General features: G+C 32.6%; 1 pseudogene; it reads left to right on the top strand.

Moving 5' to 3' along the window:
* The first annotated feature begins 1,011 nt into the window (after window positions 1-1,011).
* Window positions 1,012-14,363, top strand: LOC131598227 (uncharacterized; annotated as a pseudogene).
* The last annotated feature ends 4,511 nt before the right edge of the window (window positions 14,364-18,874 follow it).

Genomic DNA, 18,874 nt, shown 5'->3' with positions numbered 1-18,874 from the left:
AAAAAATCTTGTTCAAGGTCTTGGACGAAGGTATAATATTTTTATTTACATTTTGAAAATGGTATTTAAAATAAAAGTTTGCACTAAAAATAGAATTTTGTTATTGATATTTTCATTTGCTAATTTTTTAAAATTGTAAAAATATTTAATATAAATTTACCGATCTTGCTTAAAAAAGGCTTGAAATGTAACTTAGAGGTCGTGACGTTGAGCAATGGATGCGCCATGTATTTCTAGACCTCTAAGTAGCATATCAAATCTTCGGCAAATATGATGAGTAAATATATATTGAACTCTTTGCAACTATAAGGAATGAGCACATCGAATATCATTAACAAAATTTCATTATTGCAAACTTTTATCTTTAGATAAGTTTAAATTTACAAACATGAACTAAAAAAATATCATTTGCACACATGTAAGATAAAACATTTTATCTTTGTCCTAAACCTTGAAGAAAATTTTCTATGTTTTCAATGGAAAAGGCAAAAAGCAACCGTCCCCTCTAGTGGACATTGTAAATTGGACTTTCTAGACAAAACAAATCGGGTTTTCATTACTAGCAAAAGTACTGATTTACAAATAAGTAGGACTTCTCAATTATAAGAAAAGATTAACACAACCTCCTAAGAAACCCATAAAAGAATAACACTTAAAACTTGCTGAAGAAAACGCACGGCGTGGCAACGGCTTAATAGAAAGCATGAAAACAGCGTGGAAGGAAGTCAAGGCACCACAACATTGATGAATGACTCATGGGAGGATTGTTTAGCCAAGTTCTGACAAGAATATTATATCAAACTAATAGAATCTAATTTTCGATGTACTTATAGTAGAGTGACACTACCATCATCATTCAACCAAAGAAATATTGCCAAAGAAATAAGGAAGATTCAAAGCGAGTTTTTATGGAGTGGAAAGTCCGGAAAAAGGAGTATTCATTGGGTTAAGTGGGAAGTGGTGTGTAGACCTAAAGCGAAGGGTGGTTTGGGGGTTAGACACGTTAGAGAAATGAATAAAGCTCTTCTCTTGAAATGGAAGTGGAGAATCCTTCATGATAATGAAGCCATTTGGCAAAGATTTTTTAAGGTGAGGTATCCTTGTCCTAAATTAAGAATTCAAGATATTGGGGGTAATTTTCAGAGAAGTGATGATTCCATTTGGTGGAAAGATATGTGTGAGAATAAAGTGTTGGACGACATCATAGATAACGGTTTTTCCGGTTGTTTCAAATGTTGTTGCAATAATGGTATGGATGTTCTTTTTTGGATCAATTGGTGGGTGGGAGAACAACCACTTTGCATGGAGTTTCCGGATTTGTTTGAATTGTCTATTGCGAAGTATTGTTCGGTGGCGGAGGTATTAGAGCGGATCGACGGTGCGTTAAGGTGGAATTTTGGGGGGTTGTTTTCTGCCGGCGACTCTCACGGCCAACCACACTCAGCCGCGGCAGCAGCCAGTCCAAACTGGACTCGGTTTTGCGACAGTGTCCGGGGATTTTCTACTAGTGCGAACGGCGTTGACTCGTTCTCGTGGTCCTTAACCGAGGGCAAGGAATTCTCCGTTGCAAGCATAACAACCGCCATTGATAGTGACAAGGTCTTTGCATGGGATTATAATTTGTTTAATTCTTTGAAAGTTTTGTGGGATCTAAAGCTTCCGCCCAAGATCAAGGTATTCGCTTGGAGATTCTTTATTGATCGGCTCCCGGATTGTGTGATGTGTGGTTCCTTCCTTGAATCATCTTCCCATCTTTTTTTCATTTGTCAAGAGGCGAAGACAATTTGGAAATATGTGTTTAGTTGGCTTGGAATTCCGGAGATGTTGAATGAAGAGGATTTGCTTTGTTTCAACGTTATTCAAGATAAGGTGAATTGCGGCAAGCGAAGAGTTTTAATCAATTTTGTGTGGGTTGCAACTATTTGGAGCCTTTGGCTTATGAGGAACGAAATTATTTTTAGGGGGGAGGCGTTTTGTTTTGACGTTATTTGTTCTAATATTGTTTTTCTTTCTTGGAGATGGATGTTTTGTGGATATAGCAAGTTTAGACCAACATATTATGTATGGTTTAAACTTCCCTTATCCGACACTAGTCATCTTTAGTGTCGTTTGCTTCTTTGTAAGGGTTGCACCCCTAGTGCGAACTTTTCAATCAATTGCTTATTAAAAAAAAAATCATTCAACCAAAAATGAAAAAGCCCAAGAGAGAGAACAGACTAACTGCATAAAGATAACCAAGACATTACTGCTTAAAGAGACAATAAACCTAAATTGTGTATATTTTAGAAGTGACATTTAGAAAATTACATATCATATTCAAGGAGATGTGGATACTAAGTGCTTAGATGAAATGTTTATCCCCTTTCTCACATAAGAGCCTAACAAAGATGACCCTGAAGAATGTAATACCTGGATATCAATTCAGCAGCATATGTGACACTTGAATCCAAATCTGATCAGTCTTACATTCTTCTCTCGTTTTGTTCTTAATTAGAAAAGGGTAACTTATAGTGAAAAACACTTTGATGGCTAAGTTGCATTTCAAGTCTTTTATATACATTAATGGCTAAAATTACATTGATGGATAAGTTGTACATCAAAACATCAATATTAAAATTTTATTATTAGTGCAAACTTTTATCTTTAAATAAATTAACACTGACAATCATGAACTAAAAATGGTATGAATTTGATTTTTTAAGCTTGCTTATAAAAATGAAAATAACTCAATATTTTAGCAATCAGACACAACAATCCAGATCAATTGTGGTTGAATTTATTAAACTAATTGAATAACGTGACTCACTGATTTTAGCAATTCGATCTTCAATTTGGTTTTCAAAATATTGGAATAAACTAGAACAGTAAGGTTAATGTCATACCTTTAGGGTTCCAAACACCAACTATTCCATCCTCAGACCCCAAAAATTAGCAAATCTCCAACTTTGCTATATGTTAAGCAAGTAACTGCCTTGCTGTTAAATTGAAGAAGTTAGCATGAAGTAATTAATAAAGAGAAAAAGCATAAAAATAGTAGATGCTAAAAGGGAAAGGAAAAATGAAAGGAGAAAAGATAACCAATATAGCATGCAGAATAGTGTATGCCATGAAGGTTAACAATGCGAGGTATTTATAGAAGTACTGTGAGGCGAAACAGAAAATTCGTATTTTATGGAAATTCTAACGTAACTAATCCTTAAAAATAGGACCATAAGACCAGGGCTTTATTTGAATAAAAATAAAAAACTAATTTTATCCGTTTAGGTAAAGTAGTGTCAATTTATGGTACTAAATAAGCTCAAGTAATTAATTTTTAAAAAAATAATCTAATTTAAAAAAAGAAGCATGAATATGACTTGAGAAAGCTCCACCATTTAGATAAGTGCCTTTGATTAGCAGCAAGAGGCTTAATTGGTTCAGCAGGAAAGCTCTTAATTTTAACTTGAGCCTAGGTCCTGGTATTGGATGTCATCCGACTGTAACATCTCGCTTGTCTGTAACCTTTTTTATTGGAATACCAATCCCCTCCTTTGTTATAGAGGATGATTTGTCTGTATTTAGAGGTGGAGTATCTCTTATACTTCCTTTTATTGGATTACCTATTAAAAAAAAATTTGATCCTGCAATGCATATAAAAACATCATCATTCTTCATCACTTATCATCTAACAAATTGCTAAATAAAAATAATAAATAAAAACATTATAAAGTTTTTTAAAAAAATTTCAATGATATACACGAATAAACTGTGGCTATATATTTTCGCTTGTAAATTTTTTAAATTTCATTTGTGTAATTTTCATTTGATATTTGAAAATGTGTAATGATTTTTTTTACTAAAATAGTTTTTGACATATGAAGGATTAATTAATAATTTGAATTTTAATTTAACTGTGGTTTGGCTAAATATTATTGTTTTTAAAAAGATTTAAATTTTTTTACCTTACTCAAAAATATGAAATACATTTTTACAAAACATTGATTTTAAAAATATTTAGATTATTTTATGTAAAAAGGTGTTAATTAAAAAGAACTAACTAAATGTTACTTCTGTCCCAAACAAATGTCGCATTTTCTAAATTATTTATTCATAAATAAGTGTTTCTTTTAGTTTTAATGCATTTTTTATTTTATATTCTAATTATATCCTTAATTAATATTTTTAATAATTTACAATTTCTCTAAACTTATATTATTGATAATGCAAACACATTGATTACTAATAAAAGAAATTCGTTATTCTCTCTCATTCATTTTCACATTTTCTTAAGTGATTACTAAGACACTTACTTTAGGATGATTGTAGTACTATTTTTTAAATAATATAACTTTTAAGTGTAATTTCTTTTTACAAAGTAGTAAGAGGATAAATTTGAAATTGAGGTGGGAACATAGGTGTTTCTCATATAAATCCATCAATGAGTAGGCAGCGGACCGGGCTCGGAAGTTTCGGACCAAAAATGTCATCCAAATGTTTACCTTGGAAAGTGGTAAACTTCGCTGGTCTCTTTTTAAAGGTCACTTGCGAGATCGACCAGTGAATCTCAGAAAAACACTTGTATTTTCAAAGATTGTGAACCTCTTAAACTTTGTACCGAGTTCTTTATTTATAGTGCATAAAATTAACTACTTTGTGGAGGTTTCTCGATCCACTTAGGACTCCATATTCGCTTCTTATAACTTTCCTTCATAAGGCCCCATGTTCTCCATTCATATGCTATTTTCCTCTAAAACTTCTCACTTCGCATGATATTACCGATTCGTTTGAATTTGTGGGCCTTTGCTTTCTTATAGCCAGGGCCCTCGGCGCTTTTGAGCTTAACAAACTGTTTTGCCCTTTTGTATCCCAGTCGACTAGATGTAGTTTGACTCAAAGAATGGATTGTTTAGACATAGATAATGGATTCTCTAAACTCACACAATTTTGCATAGTAGAAGTAAGCTACATTTATATGTACAAGTGATTGATTCCTTAACAAACTTTGATGCTACAAAATTATGCCAATTTCACTCAAAATGTAGCTACTGTCATTTTCAATCCAATATAACAGTAGATAATTTGTGCCAAATGATATTAAAATCCCATAAAATTGCTTAGTAAATTCAAAGTCTCATTCCACGATTTCAATAGAAAAATAGATGAAATATTTACATGATAATTTATTACAAGATTACATCATAGGCAAATTTAGCTTGAGTTGGGACAGACCCATCCAAATTACTACCACACATTTTTGATAAATTAACTAAACTATGAACAACAACAACTAAATTACGCTTAATAAAAACTACATTTGAAGACTGAAAATTAAAAGTATCTCTCAGCAGCCCTGAACAATACAGTCTATAACAGCAACATTGGCCTTTAGCACAAACTTCAGCATAAGTAGCATAAGTTGCAGTATAAAACTCCAAAAGTTAACGGTATCAAGCTCCAAAGTTTATTATTTTAGTATCAAATCGAAATTGGGTAACTTTAATATTAAAACAGAACGCATAGAATCCATTAAAATTGATTAGATGAATAAATGGATTCATATGAGAAGAGATAAAATTGGAGAAGGAAGAGTGAATTCCGGGATGAAGAGAGAGAAATCATGTAAATTTTGAGGAAACTGAGATTTTTAAGATTGTGAGTTAATCTCAATCTTACAAATTGATCTAATGGCTGTAATTTATTCTCATTTTCTCATATAAATATACCATTCTCATATATTATATATATATATATATATATATATATATATATATATATATATATATATATATATATATATATTAATTTTGAATGTCTTATTTGTGATAAAAGTCGTTATATTATATAATTGAAATTGGAACGAAAACAAAAAAAAAAATTTGTGTAAGCAAGATATATTAATAGGGAGAACTATTACAAGAAAAGACGGAAAAAACCGATAAAAAAAGTGAAAATTACAACCAATTAACATTACGAGATAAAAAGCAACGGATCCTTAATAAACTCCTAAAAAGAAAAATTTGGATAAGTAATTCTTCCGCAAAAAGACCACCTACAAACCATAGATGTAAAACAAAATATATTAATATATATCATATTATTTATTATTAAATTAAATTAATTAAATTACATTATACTATCCGGAAGGAAATTGAAATAAAGTTTAACACTAAAAATTTAGAAGAGTTAATTCTAATAGCAACAATAAATAAATGTATATTTTTGTTAGAACTATATTAATATTAGATAAACGTCCCTAAAGATAGAATAAGGGATGCTTAATTTTGGTAGACAAATTTTATTGTTAAAGTTTAAAAATTGTCCCCTATATTATTTTTGGTTAAATTTTTTACAAGTTGGATAAAAGAGTGTTGTCAAAGACAATAAATATTGTAGTGTTGTGATATTTAAACAGCAAACTGCCAAATCAACCCTCGAGCTGTAATCAAAGTCCAATATAATTTGTGGGGAAAATCCTCTTCCCAATCTCCATCGCTGGAGGTGGATTCTTGCTTTTTGCATTTTTCATTGAAATATATAAAATTTTCTTCAGGGTCTTGGACAAAGGTATAATATTTTTATCTTACATGTGTAAATGGTATTTAAAATAAAAGTTTGTACTAATAATAGAATTTTGTTATTGATGTTTTCATGTGCACATATAATAAAGAATGAGCACATCAAAATGTCAATAACAAAATTTTATTAGTGCAAAGTTTTATTTTTAGATAAGTTTAAATTCATAAACATGAACTAAAAAAATATCATTTGCACACATGTAAGGTAAAACATTTTACCTTTGTTCTAAACCTTGAACAAAGTTTTTTATGTTTTCAATGGAAAACGGAAAAAGCATTCGTTCCCTCTAATGGACATTGTAAATAGGACTTTCTGGACAAAATAGATCGCGCAAGAGTATCGAATTAAAAATAAGTAGGACTTCTCAATTATAGGAAAAAATTAACACAATCTTGTAAGAAACCCATAAAAGAAAAACAGTTAACTTGCCGAAGAAAAACTTGTGATGCTAGAGATATAAAAAATCTACCTCCAAATTGAAAACGTGTTTGGCAAACAAAACATGTATGTCTTATTTGTGATCTTCTTCGAAGGTTCTTGCTTAACCATCGTCTAATAGCTCCTTTAGACCAATTTTATGCAAGTTTTCATCCAGTTCTTTCATTGTTTATCTATCTCCATTGGCCTTTCATAATCGTGTTTAAGTTTCTCTATCCCACTTTAGAAGCCATAACTGAACAACTTTGCTGAGACATAATGAAAAAAGATATCAAATTCTATGTTGTTAATAGCGGCCACGCCGGATCCCACTTCGGCGCTGCTCCGATTATGGGGTTGATCATGTCGCGTCGCTACTCAAGATTAACAACATAGATTAAATCTCAATTAGAGTTAGTTAATAAAGACACTATTGACATAGATATTAATTGTAAGTCGATGTGACATAACTCTAAATCAGACATGTTTTAAATCTAAAGTGTCATTGCTCCATATACGACGATTCCGTTAAAATAAAATACAGAAAGAGTGATAAAATATATGAAGTTGCTTAATATGATTAGATATAACATTAGAATTGTGGTATGAAACATCCGTTGCTACCACTGGGGTTGATAAGAGACTTTTTTTTCTAAATCTTCATCCCATGAATTTGCAAATATTTCTAGAAGGAGTAAATAAGCTCCATGCTTTTTTGTTGATGCTTGTAAATTAAATGTATGATTACTTGAGTCCATTTCTTGTCTAGCGACAAGAATATTAGTTATATACCAAGAATTTAAGAAATCTCTAACTTTGCCATATGTTAAGCAAGTAACTATCTTGCTGTTAAAATGAAGAAGTTAGTCCGAAGCAATCAACCGGTTAATCAATCAATAGAGAAAAGCCTAAAGTAATAGATGCCAAATGGCCATGGGAAATGAAAATCACAGGTCATATGTTCAAGATCTGAAAAGTAAGAGGAGAAAAGATAACCCGTGGTTAGAAAATCAGACAATGATATGCTTCCCATAATTATTAGTAGTAGCGATTCTTTCAGTGTTTAGTGCAGCAATAAATATTTTTCCATCACTATTCCCACCATAGAAGACGTGTTCAACTGGATCCAATGCAATTGCGTTAATTATTGAAGGTAAAACTATACTTCTTAGTAGTGTTCCCATAGATAAACTTCACACCTAATAAAGAAAATAAATTAGACTCAAGAAGCAAGGACCGTGAATTGCAAAACATACAAACAACAACCAAGCATTGCAAAACATATATGACTAATAAGAAAGTGAAGAATTAAGTGGAATAGTAAACATACTTCCAATGATTATTTATTTTTCTGCCGCTACTTGATATTACTCGACACAGTCACAGATAAGTATTGTCGATCATAAATCGCAGCAAATAGTGTTTAACACAAATATAGCAAAACTAAGATAGCATGGTGGTTTTCAAAGCAGATCTATCAATATCTGATGTTCTATAGTGCTATAAAAATCGAAAAGCCTTTATAGCCTTTGCAAAACAGAAAAGCCAAGTTTCATGCGAAATTCACACGGAATTGATCCTAAAAAAAAAAGAAAAGAAATGCCATAAGAATAGGGATTTATTATCCTAAAAACTAGGACTGCATAAGACCGGGGCTTTATTTGAATAAAAGTAAAAACTAATTTTATCTATTTTCATAAATTGTGTTTAGTGAGTGATGATGGGTTTGTTCTATTAGAGAAACGAGCAATCTATTTAACATCTGTAAAATAATTGAAATATTCTTTTAATCTATATGAATTAAGTTAATTTTTGAACATTTAAAGTTAGTCTATATATAAAAAAATTTAATGCAATTTTACCAAAAATTTTAATTTATATTGAAACACATTTTAACGTTTACCTGTGTGACAAAATATTGCAGCTTGTAAAAATTCCGATTATCTCATTTCTGTAAAAATACAATTTTTATTTTTACCTCGTATCTTACAAATTTATGATTTTTTAACATGTAGAATTAATTCATTGTTTAAATTTTCATTTCCAACCGTTTAAATGCGACTAAAATGTCTTAAGAATTTTTTTTAAAATTTCATTTATTAGAAAAAATTTAAATGTATATTTAACAATATTATTTTTTTAAATATTTTCATTTAATCATCGCTGAACCATGACATAATGTTACTATTTTAAAAATACTAAAATTTTGTAGTGTGATTTTTCTACAAATTAGTCCAAAAATATTCAAATTAGGGGTGTGAATAGAGTTGATTCATGTATAAAATCAAACATATCTTTCTTTAAAATTTTCTCTTGTTTTTCGGTTAAAAAGAAGTGAGTTTTTTGTATTGTACCAACCAAAATTTCTAAAAGCTTTTTTTTTTTAAAGTTAAATTTGAATTTATTTTTGTGAATTTCTTAACATGCCTTGTACTTTTCTAATGCACCGCGCGAAAATACTTAAACGTCTTTAGAGTTTGGAGATACATCTCTAGGACGCACCAAGATGTAATAAAACACAAACTTTTTCGAAGTTACATTTCTGATATCGAACCGACAGTATGTTTCCAGAATAATGTCTTTATAGAATGCAGAAAAATAGAATTGAAATACACCAACTTCACCAAATCAAAATACCATTCATATCATAAAATAAGCAATACATAAGAGATTTTAACATAGATCAAGTATTACACTTCAACATCCAGGTAGACGTTACAACATCTTGATAATATCATCGACCAATCTCGAAATGGTCACATCCAGCTCGATCGAAACTTTTGATTCTAAACGGGTAAAAGTATTTCACATGGCCCGTAAATCAGTGCTCGTCTTTAGCCCATGGTTGATGAACTCAAGCTCCCCTTCATTGTCAATGGATGAAGAGCGGTACTTGATCTTCATAATTTTACAATTGTCATCATACGGTAGAAGGTTCTGCAATATGTATTGCAGATCTTCAAGAGGGGTGTATTCGTTGATCTTAAATTTTCAAAATGGTGTATTATCGGTAAAGTGAACATTTCCAACATGTCATTTGGTGTTCATTCTGATTTTTTTTTTTTTGCTTTGAAACTATATGACAAGTGAGCTTATTTATAGTATTGGAATGATAGTATGGACGATACAAACCTTATTTGTTGATAGAGAATGTACTGAAGATATAACTCTGAAATTACCCTTTTTTATTTCGGAGATGCACCTTCGGAAACTTCCCCTGTATTAAAAAAATAGAACACAAACTGAAGCAGCTAATTGTATTGAATACTTGTATATTTGGACAAACTACAAAATACTTGTATTCCATAGCATAATACCTTAACAAAATATCATATATTATAAAATGATCTGAAATAATTGTCGCCAGCCAAAGCTATAGGTGGTACCCCTTTTGAGTTTTTCTTATTTTTTTTTCTATTTCAATGTTGTTCAATTTAGTGTACTCTTGCATCCTTTAACATTGATCGAAAAACCTCTAAAGCCCATGCAAAATTGTCCTTTTTTCGCACTCTAGAAATAAATACCATTATAATACGTCTTCTTAATCAACGTAACACCAATAATTTCTAACAATGGAAGCCTGTATTTGTTGGTCTTATATGTTGAATCAATTATAAGAATAGTTGGAAACATAGTGAATAATTAAATAGAATCAGGATGAGTCCAATATATATATATATATATATATATATATATATATATATATATATATATATATCTTATTGTTACTTTTTCCTTACACCTGTGGTGCCTAGAAACGTAATTGTTATCATCTAGAAGTTTTAAGAGGTGTTGCATTTCGGTTTAATTCTCCCTAAGCGCTAATTTGGATTGATAGCGCCTATTGAACACTTGCTTGATATTTGAGATATTTTCGGGAAGTACCAAATTCAATGTCATGTCCGAAACACATTCCTTGTCTTCCAACAAGAGTCGGCATGCAATTGGATGACCGACTAATTTTTCACATAAATCATGATTATGTATCCCAATTATAACATTAAATCTCCATTTATTATTAGTTAACCAATAACCACGCAACTTAAATGGACATTCACATTTTCTTGAACCGGTATCATCTCGTTTCAAGTACTGGAGAGGACGTTTATATTTCCCACTTCTTTTGCATGTCAGTGTCACAAATGTACATCTTCTATCCGAACCATTATAGGACCTTCCCAGTACAACACCAAATGGAATTATGGCCTTGAAAAATCCTCCACCTCCACTTGTTAAGGAAAGCCATATTAAACAAATCTAAATTTTTACTCCCAACCCCCTATTCTCAAAAAGAAGATTAACATGCTTCCACTTCACCCAATGAATTTTCCTCTTTTCCTCCATTCTCCCCCATAAAAAGCTACTTTGAATGGAAATAAAACTATTCACCACTTTCAACGGCATTCTAAAAAAAGACAAAGTGAAAATTGATAAAGAACTAAGCACAGACTTCAAGAGAGAAATTATACCTCCCAAATTTAAGAAACAATTCGTCCATCCTTCCAAGCGATTCCTCTACTTTAATAAAAGAGGATTACAAGTAGCTTCCTTTCTAGAATTGAAACCTATAGGAATTCCGAGAAAATAGAAATTGCTCTCTTCCAACTTACAAGAAAGTGGGACGCCGCATGAAAAAAATGAGCATTCGAGTTGATACTAATCATTTTACTCTTATGATAATGGATTCCAAGACCTGAGACTAATTCAAAATCCCGAAGAACCGCCTTAATCACCCAAACTTGTTTCCAACTACAAGCGTATCTTCCGCGAATTGTAAAATATCCACCTAACAAGATCCCTTAATAGTGAATCTTTGGATCTATTACAATAAATTATCTCACAAGACCCGTAAGACCTTCCGCCACCAAAACATAAAGGAAATGTGAAAGAGGATCACCTTCCCTCAACCCTCTTGAAACAACAAACTCCTTAGTTGGACTCTCGTTGATAAGAACCGACATACTACTTTTGAACACCAATAATTTCATCCAATTCAACCATCTTTTCCCAAAACCCATCCTTTGAAGCATATATCATAGAAAAAAAACTCCAACTAAACTTATCATACGACTTCATAAAATCAACTTTAAAAAGAATGCACTTACTACCTTCCTTTCTAGGAAAATCAACCACCTCATTCGACACTAGCACACCATCAAGCAATTGTCTACCGGGAACAAAAGCACCTTGACACGGAGAACTGATGGAGTTTAACACTTTTCTGAAAAAGGTTTCTCAATGTCCATCGCCTCCTCCCCACTAATGGAATTGAAAGAGACACCATCCAACAAAGGTCTAACCTCTTCTGTTTCAATGAATTTATTCCCAAAATGAGTATAAACCGCCTCTTTAACATCCACCACCGACTCCACCAAACCTCCCAGAGTAAGAATCGGTCCTAAATGATTATGTCTTCTTCTTTGTTTCATCACCTTATGAAAAAAATCTCTATTAGAGTCTCCCTCCTTCAACCATCTCAATCTAGATTTTTGCAATAACATATTCTCCTTTATCCTCAAATTCCTCCAAAACATACTACAAGCTTGGTTCCTCAATACAAGTTATCGGCAAAAAAAGAATTGGAATAAAAAAATAACCTTTCTAATCACTAGTTTAAAATTTCTTTAAGCATGACGTCGTCTATTTTTTATAGCATATAGGTTATTATAAAAAACATGCTTTTGACATTAAAAGGTTGTTATAAGTGATGTCCTTTAAACATAACATTTTTCTAAGCTTATATGGTTAATTTAAATTTTGAAATAATTTATATGTTGTGTTTATTTTTTAGGGATTAATTTTATGGACATGGATGATAATAAAGTCGGTTTAGTCTCACCCTCAATAGTCTTCAATGATCAAGAAAATACGTTAGAGGAATGGAGTCTTGTGTGTAATGATGAACTCAAACCTATGATTGGCAAGGTATTTGATACTTTAATAGAAGGAAGTACTTTTTATAAAAATTTATGCACACACGGTTGATTTTAGTGTGCGTAGTTCGTCTAAAATACAAGATAAAAATGGTGTTAGGTGGAAGTATTTTCTCTGCTCAAAAGAGGGTTTTAAAGAGGTTAAAAAGATAGACTCTCCTGAATTGCTTATTAGTGAACATAGTTTTTCTAAATATAGAAAAAGAAAATTGACACGAGAAGGACGCAATGCAAAAACTGTTTTTAAGAGAACTATTGAGGGTAAATATGAAGTCTCAAAATTTTATGATAGTCATTCCCATGGACTAGTCCAACCTAGAAAGAAACAATTTATAACATCAGCCAAAAGTGTAAACAGTATTCATAAGAGTATATTGTTTTCTTGCGGTATAGTTATGTGGGGACTTCCAAAAGTTATCAAATAATAAAGGAGCACGACGCGAGCTATGAAAATATAGGATGCACACAACGAGATTTGAAAAATTATTCAAGAAATTTGAAAGAATTGATCAAAGAGTATAATGTAGATATGTTTATTGATAATTTTAGAAGAAATCGTGAGATGAACCCTTCATTTTCAATGATTATGAGGCTGATAATGAAGGAAAGCTTAAATGTGTGTTTTGGGCTGATGCTATTAGTGGAAAAAATTACGCTTTTTTTGGCGATGTGATTTCATTCGACATAACATACCATACAAATAAGTATTTTATGATTTTTGCACCTTTCACTGGCATAAATAATCATCGTCAAAGCATAACCTTTAAAGTTACACTATTAACAGATGAAACAAATGACTTGTTTGTGTGGTTGTATGAGGCATTTTTAAAAGCAATGGGGGCATAAACCTGTTCTAATAATAAGAGATCAAGATTAGGCTATGAAGAATGCAATTGAGGTGGTTTTTAATGGAAGTTGTTTATTGTCTTTCTAATAATATTGCAAATTATTCATGTAAAATGTTTGACTCGGAAGGCATGCCATGTCGACATATTCTTTTTGTATTAAAGGGGAGAAGTTGGCAACAACTAGATCGGTTTTTCATTATGATGGAAATGTTTTAGAGGCTTGTTCTAAATTTGAAAGTGAGAGGACATTAGTTTCAAAAGCTTGGGCATAATTGTTTAAATGCATGCTTATGGCGGGTACAAATAAAGAGAAATTGCTTCTCGTTTTCAATGAGGGTTGTAGTATTGAATTAAAATTGTCTCAGATGAAGAATGACATTTTGTATCAAGACCCTTAGATGAAGTGGGGGCTTTTATTGGTTCTAATGTACCTAATGATATAATTGTTCTTCCGCCCGAACCTTCACATACCAAATATTGTGAAAAACGCATTAAAGGAGGAAAAGAGAAGGTAATGGAACAACAACAAAAGAGAACGAGGCTTTGTAAAATCTTTAAGCAATATGCATTCTTTGATAGTCGTAACTGTCCTACAAAATCCTCTTTATAGCTTTGTGTAAGAGAACAAGACTTTATGTACTTAATCACACACTTATTTTAAAGATATAGTTAATCTCATATTTATTAAAATTTTGTTATATGGAGCGAAGGGAACATGGCATTGGAGAAAGACATATGCAATTCAGCATCAACATGCTCCACCTCAACGGGAATCTCTACCTGTTCTAGCTCTTCTGCACTTCGACCATCATCATCAGTTTTCTTGAAAGCCATTTCAGCTTCATTGAAAACTACATCTCGACTGGTAATACACCTCCTGTGACCTGGCTCTAGGCACCATAGCCTATAAGCTTTGACTCCTTCAGGGTATCCCATGAACATGCATTTCAGAGCTCTAGGTTCGACCTTGTCTTGCCTAATGTGAGCATAGGCTACGCAGCCAAATACTCTTAGTTTGTCGAGATCTGGTGGATGTCCCGACCAAACTTCTTCAGGTGTCTTCATATCTAACGCTGTCGAAGGACATCTGTTTATCAGATATGTTGCTGTCGAAATAGCCTCAGCCCAGAACACCTTCTTTAACCCCGCACTAGTCAACATGCATCTGACTCTCTCCAAAATAGTTCGATTAAACCTTTCAGCCAAACCATTTTGCTGTGGAGTACCTGCAGTAGTTCTATGCCTTGCAATACCAGAGGCAGCACAAAAACTGTCGAATGCCTCATTGCAAAATTCAAGGCCATTGTCGGTTCTCAACCTCTTGACCTTTCTGCCAGTCTGATTTTCAACCAGAGTCTTCCAACTTTTGAAATTCTCAAAAGTTTCATCCTTAGTCTTCTGGATGAATACCCATAATTTTCTGGAATAATCATCTACTATGGATAGAAAATACCTTGCTCCTGAATGTGATGGACACCTTGCAGGCCCCCAAAGATCAGCATGGATGTAATCAAGGGATCCATGTGTTCTTTGTTTGCCTTTGTTGAACTTCACTCTGCAAGATTTTCCAAGTACACAGGGTTCACAAAACTTCAGCTTTTCGACTTTGTCTCCACCAAGCAGATTTTGTTTCCCTAATTCGACCAAACCCCTTTCACTGACATGGCCCAATCTCATGTGCCAGATTTCTGTTTTCGACAAAGGTTTCGTGGATGCAACATTTGTCGAACCACTTACAACTTCAGCCTCAAGGGTATACAAGCATTGTTTCTTCACGCCTCTCAAGACTTCCTTCGAACCCTTCATGACTCTTAGGTTACTTTTCTCTCCTTGGAAAACATATCCTTTCTTGTCGAATTCACCAAGAGAAAGCAGATTTCTCTTCAAATCAGGAACATACCTGACTTCAGTCAACAACCTTATTGACTCATCATGGAGCTTGAATCTCACAGATCCAACACCTGCAATCTTGCAAGCCTTGTTGTTTCCCAGCAATACTGATCCACCATCTTGATCACATAATTCCTCGAACAAGTCTTTGTTTGGAGTCATGTGCCAAGTGCAACCTGAATCCATAATCCACTCCTTCTTAGAGTCACTGCTTGAAACCACAAGAACATCAGATGATTCGAAATCATCTTGAACAATGGCAGCGTTGCCATTATCCTTACCTCCATGATATTTCAGGCGTTCAGGGCACACCTTTCTTGTGTGACCCTCCTTCTTACAATGGTAGCATCGAATGCCAGATGCTTCGCCACTGTAAGACTTCGACTGGCTTTTGCCTTTCTTCTTGTCGAACTTACCATCCTTTCGTAAGAGTTTTCCTTTAACGGCCAAACCTTCGCCAACAGTCGAAGGTTTATGCTCCTTTCGTTCATTCAAGTCCTTAGAGTACAAGGCTGATTGAACTTCTTCAAACGTCAGGGACTCCCTTCCATACAAGAGAGTTTCTTTGAAGTGAGCATGTGATCGAGGCAAAGAACACAATAGTAACAGCGCTTGATCTTCATCATCGATCTTCACATCAATATTTTCAAGATCAAGAATCAGCTTGTTGAACATATCCAACTGCTCAGCCAATACTTTGTCTTCAATCATCTTGAATGAATACAAAGCTTGCTTCAGGTAGAGTCGATTTACCAGCGATTTGGTCATATAGAAACTTTCAAGTTTCACCCATAACCCTGATGCCGTCGTCTCCTTTGATACCTGTCGGAGAACCTTATCACCAAGGCTCAACAAAATTGCACTGTGTGCCTTCTCGATCATAGTTGTCTTCTCCGCTGCCGTCAATTCTGCATTCATGGCTGCCTCTCCCTTCAACGCTTCCAAACAACCCTGCTGAACCAGTAGGGCTTTCATCTTCAAGCGCCACAGACCGAAATCATTCACTCCGGTGAACTTTTCAATCTCATACTTTGTTGAAGGCATCTTCTCCACGCTCACCGCACCAATTTGTTATGAATTCAATGCCAAGAACAAAGTATAAACCAAGGAAGAATAAAGGACAAGGAAGAAGAAGAACACAATAATTGGTTATAACCGTTATTCTTTCACTTTCTCTTAAAACAAGATTACAAGTTTACAAGAATAACAAATAACATCTCTCACCCTAAATTAGGATTTGCAGCTTAGCAATGATGAGAGACTAGTATGTTATTTATAATAAAACCTAACATACTAACTAATGGGCTTTTTCCACAAGGCCCATTACACAAGCCAACTTAATAAACAAACTTACTTAACAAATTAGGGTTTAAACAATAAAACCTAATTTAACATGCTAACAACCCTAACATCTTCGACACAAGCATGTGAACAACCTTCGACTTCATGCTTAATCATGTCGAATCAAGAAGCTACCCTTCGGCCGTACTAGAGTTCGATCCAAAATCTCACATATATATATATATATATATATATATATATATATATATATATATATATATATATATATATATATATATATATATTTTTTTTTTTTTTTTTGAAAGCAAGAGGATATATTAAAAAACCAAGATCCAAGAATACATCCCACCAAAGGGCCGAAAAAGAAAATTACAAACCGATCCGAACCTATATATAGGGTTATTGCTAAACTCAAAAAAGTTATAATTGGAATGAGTAATTTTCCCTATGTACGACCACCTCCAAATGAGAGCTTTACATTTCCAAACGATATCCCTCGAATTCCATGATCCGTTGTTAAAGACAATGTCGTTCCTACTAAGCCAAAGACTCCACAATAACGCTAACCAAACGGCACCAACTTTGCCCTTTTTGACTTTCTTCGTACGACAAAAGGAACTCCAATACAAAAAACTCTCTTTTAAGTCTATTCCTAACAAAAAAGGTAAACAAATCCAATCGGCAATTTCCTTCCAATTAAAAGTGGTTATATTATATAAATAGAATTGGAAATAAAACAAAATATATTAATATATATTATATTATTTATTAATAAGTTAAATTAATTATATTATATTATACTATTGGGAAGAAAACTGAAATAAAGTTTAACCCAAAAAAATTTAAAAGAGTTAACTCTAGTAGCAATAATAAATAAATCTAACTTTTTGTTAGAACTATATTAACATTAGATAAACATCCCAAAAGTTAGAATAAGGGATGCTTATAACCTGCTGCTAGACAACTTCTATTGTTAAAGTTTTAAAGTTGTCCTCTATTATTTTAGGTTACATTTTTGACATGTAGCATAAAAGAGTGTTGTCAAAGACAATAATTATTGTAGTGTTGTGATATTTAAATAGCAAATTGCCAAATCAACCCTCTGGCTGTAATCAAAGTCCAATATAATTTGTGTGGAACTTCCTCTTGACAATCTCCACCACTAGAGGTGGACTCGGGATTTTTACATTTTTCACTGAAAATATAAAAAATCTTGTTCAAGGTCTTGGACGAAGGTATAATATTTTTATTTACATTTTGAAAATGGTATTTAAAATAAAAGTTTGCACTAAAAATAGAATTTTGTTATTGATATTTTCATTTGCTAATTTTTTAAAATTGTAAAAATATTTAATATAAATTTACCGATCTTGCTTAAAAAAGGCTTGAAATGTAACTTAGAGGTCGTGACGTTGAGCAATGGATGCGCCATGTATTTCTAGACCTCTAAGTAGCATATCAAATCTTCGGCAAATATGATGAGTAAATATATATTGAACTCTTTGCAACTATAAGGAATGAGCACATCGAATATCATTAACAAAATTTCATTATTGCAAACTTTTATCTTTAGATAAGTTTAAATTTACAAACATGAACTAAAAAAATATCATTTGCACACATGTAAGATAAAACATTTTATCTTTGTCCTAAACCTTGAAGAAAATTTTCTATGTTTTCAATGGAAAAGGCAAAAAGCAACCGTCCCCTCTAGTGGACATTGTAAATTGGACTTTCTAGACAAAACAAATCGGGTTTTCATTACTAGCAAAAGTACTGATTTACAAATAAGTAGGACTTCTCAATTATAAGAAAAGATTAACACAACCTCCTAAGAAACCCATAAAAGAATAACACTTAAAACTTGCTGAAGAAAACGCACGGCGTGGCAACGGCTTAATAGAAAGCATGAAAACAGCGTGGAAGGAA

This window comes from Vicia villosa, linkage group LG4 (assembly GCF_029867415.1).
Source record: "Vicia villosa cultivar HV-30 ecotype Madison, WI linkage group LG4, Vvil1.0, whole genome shotgun sequence".
NCBI lineage: Eukaryota > Viridiplantae > Streptophyta > Magnoliopsida > Fabales > Fabaceae > Vicia > Vicia villosa.
The sequence above is the reverse complement of the archived record's forward strand: the minus strand, read 5'-3'. Positions and strand labels throughout refer to the sequence as shown.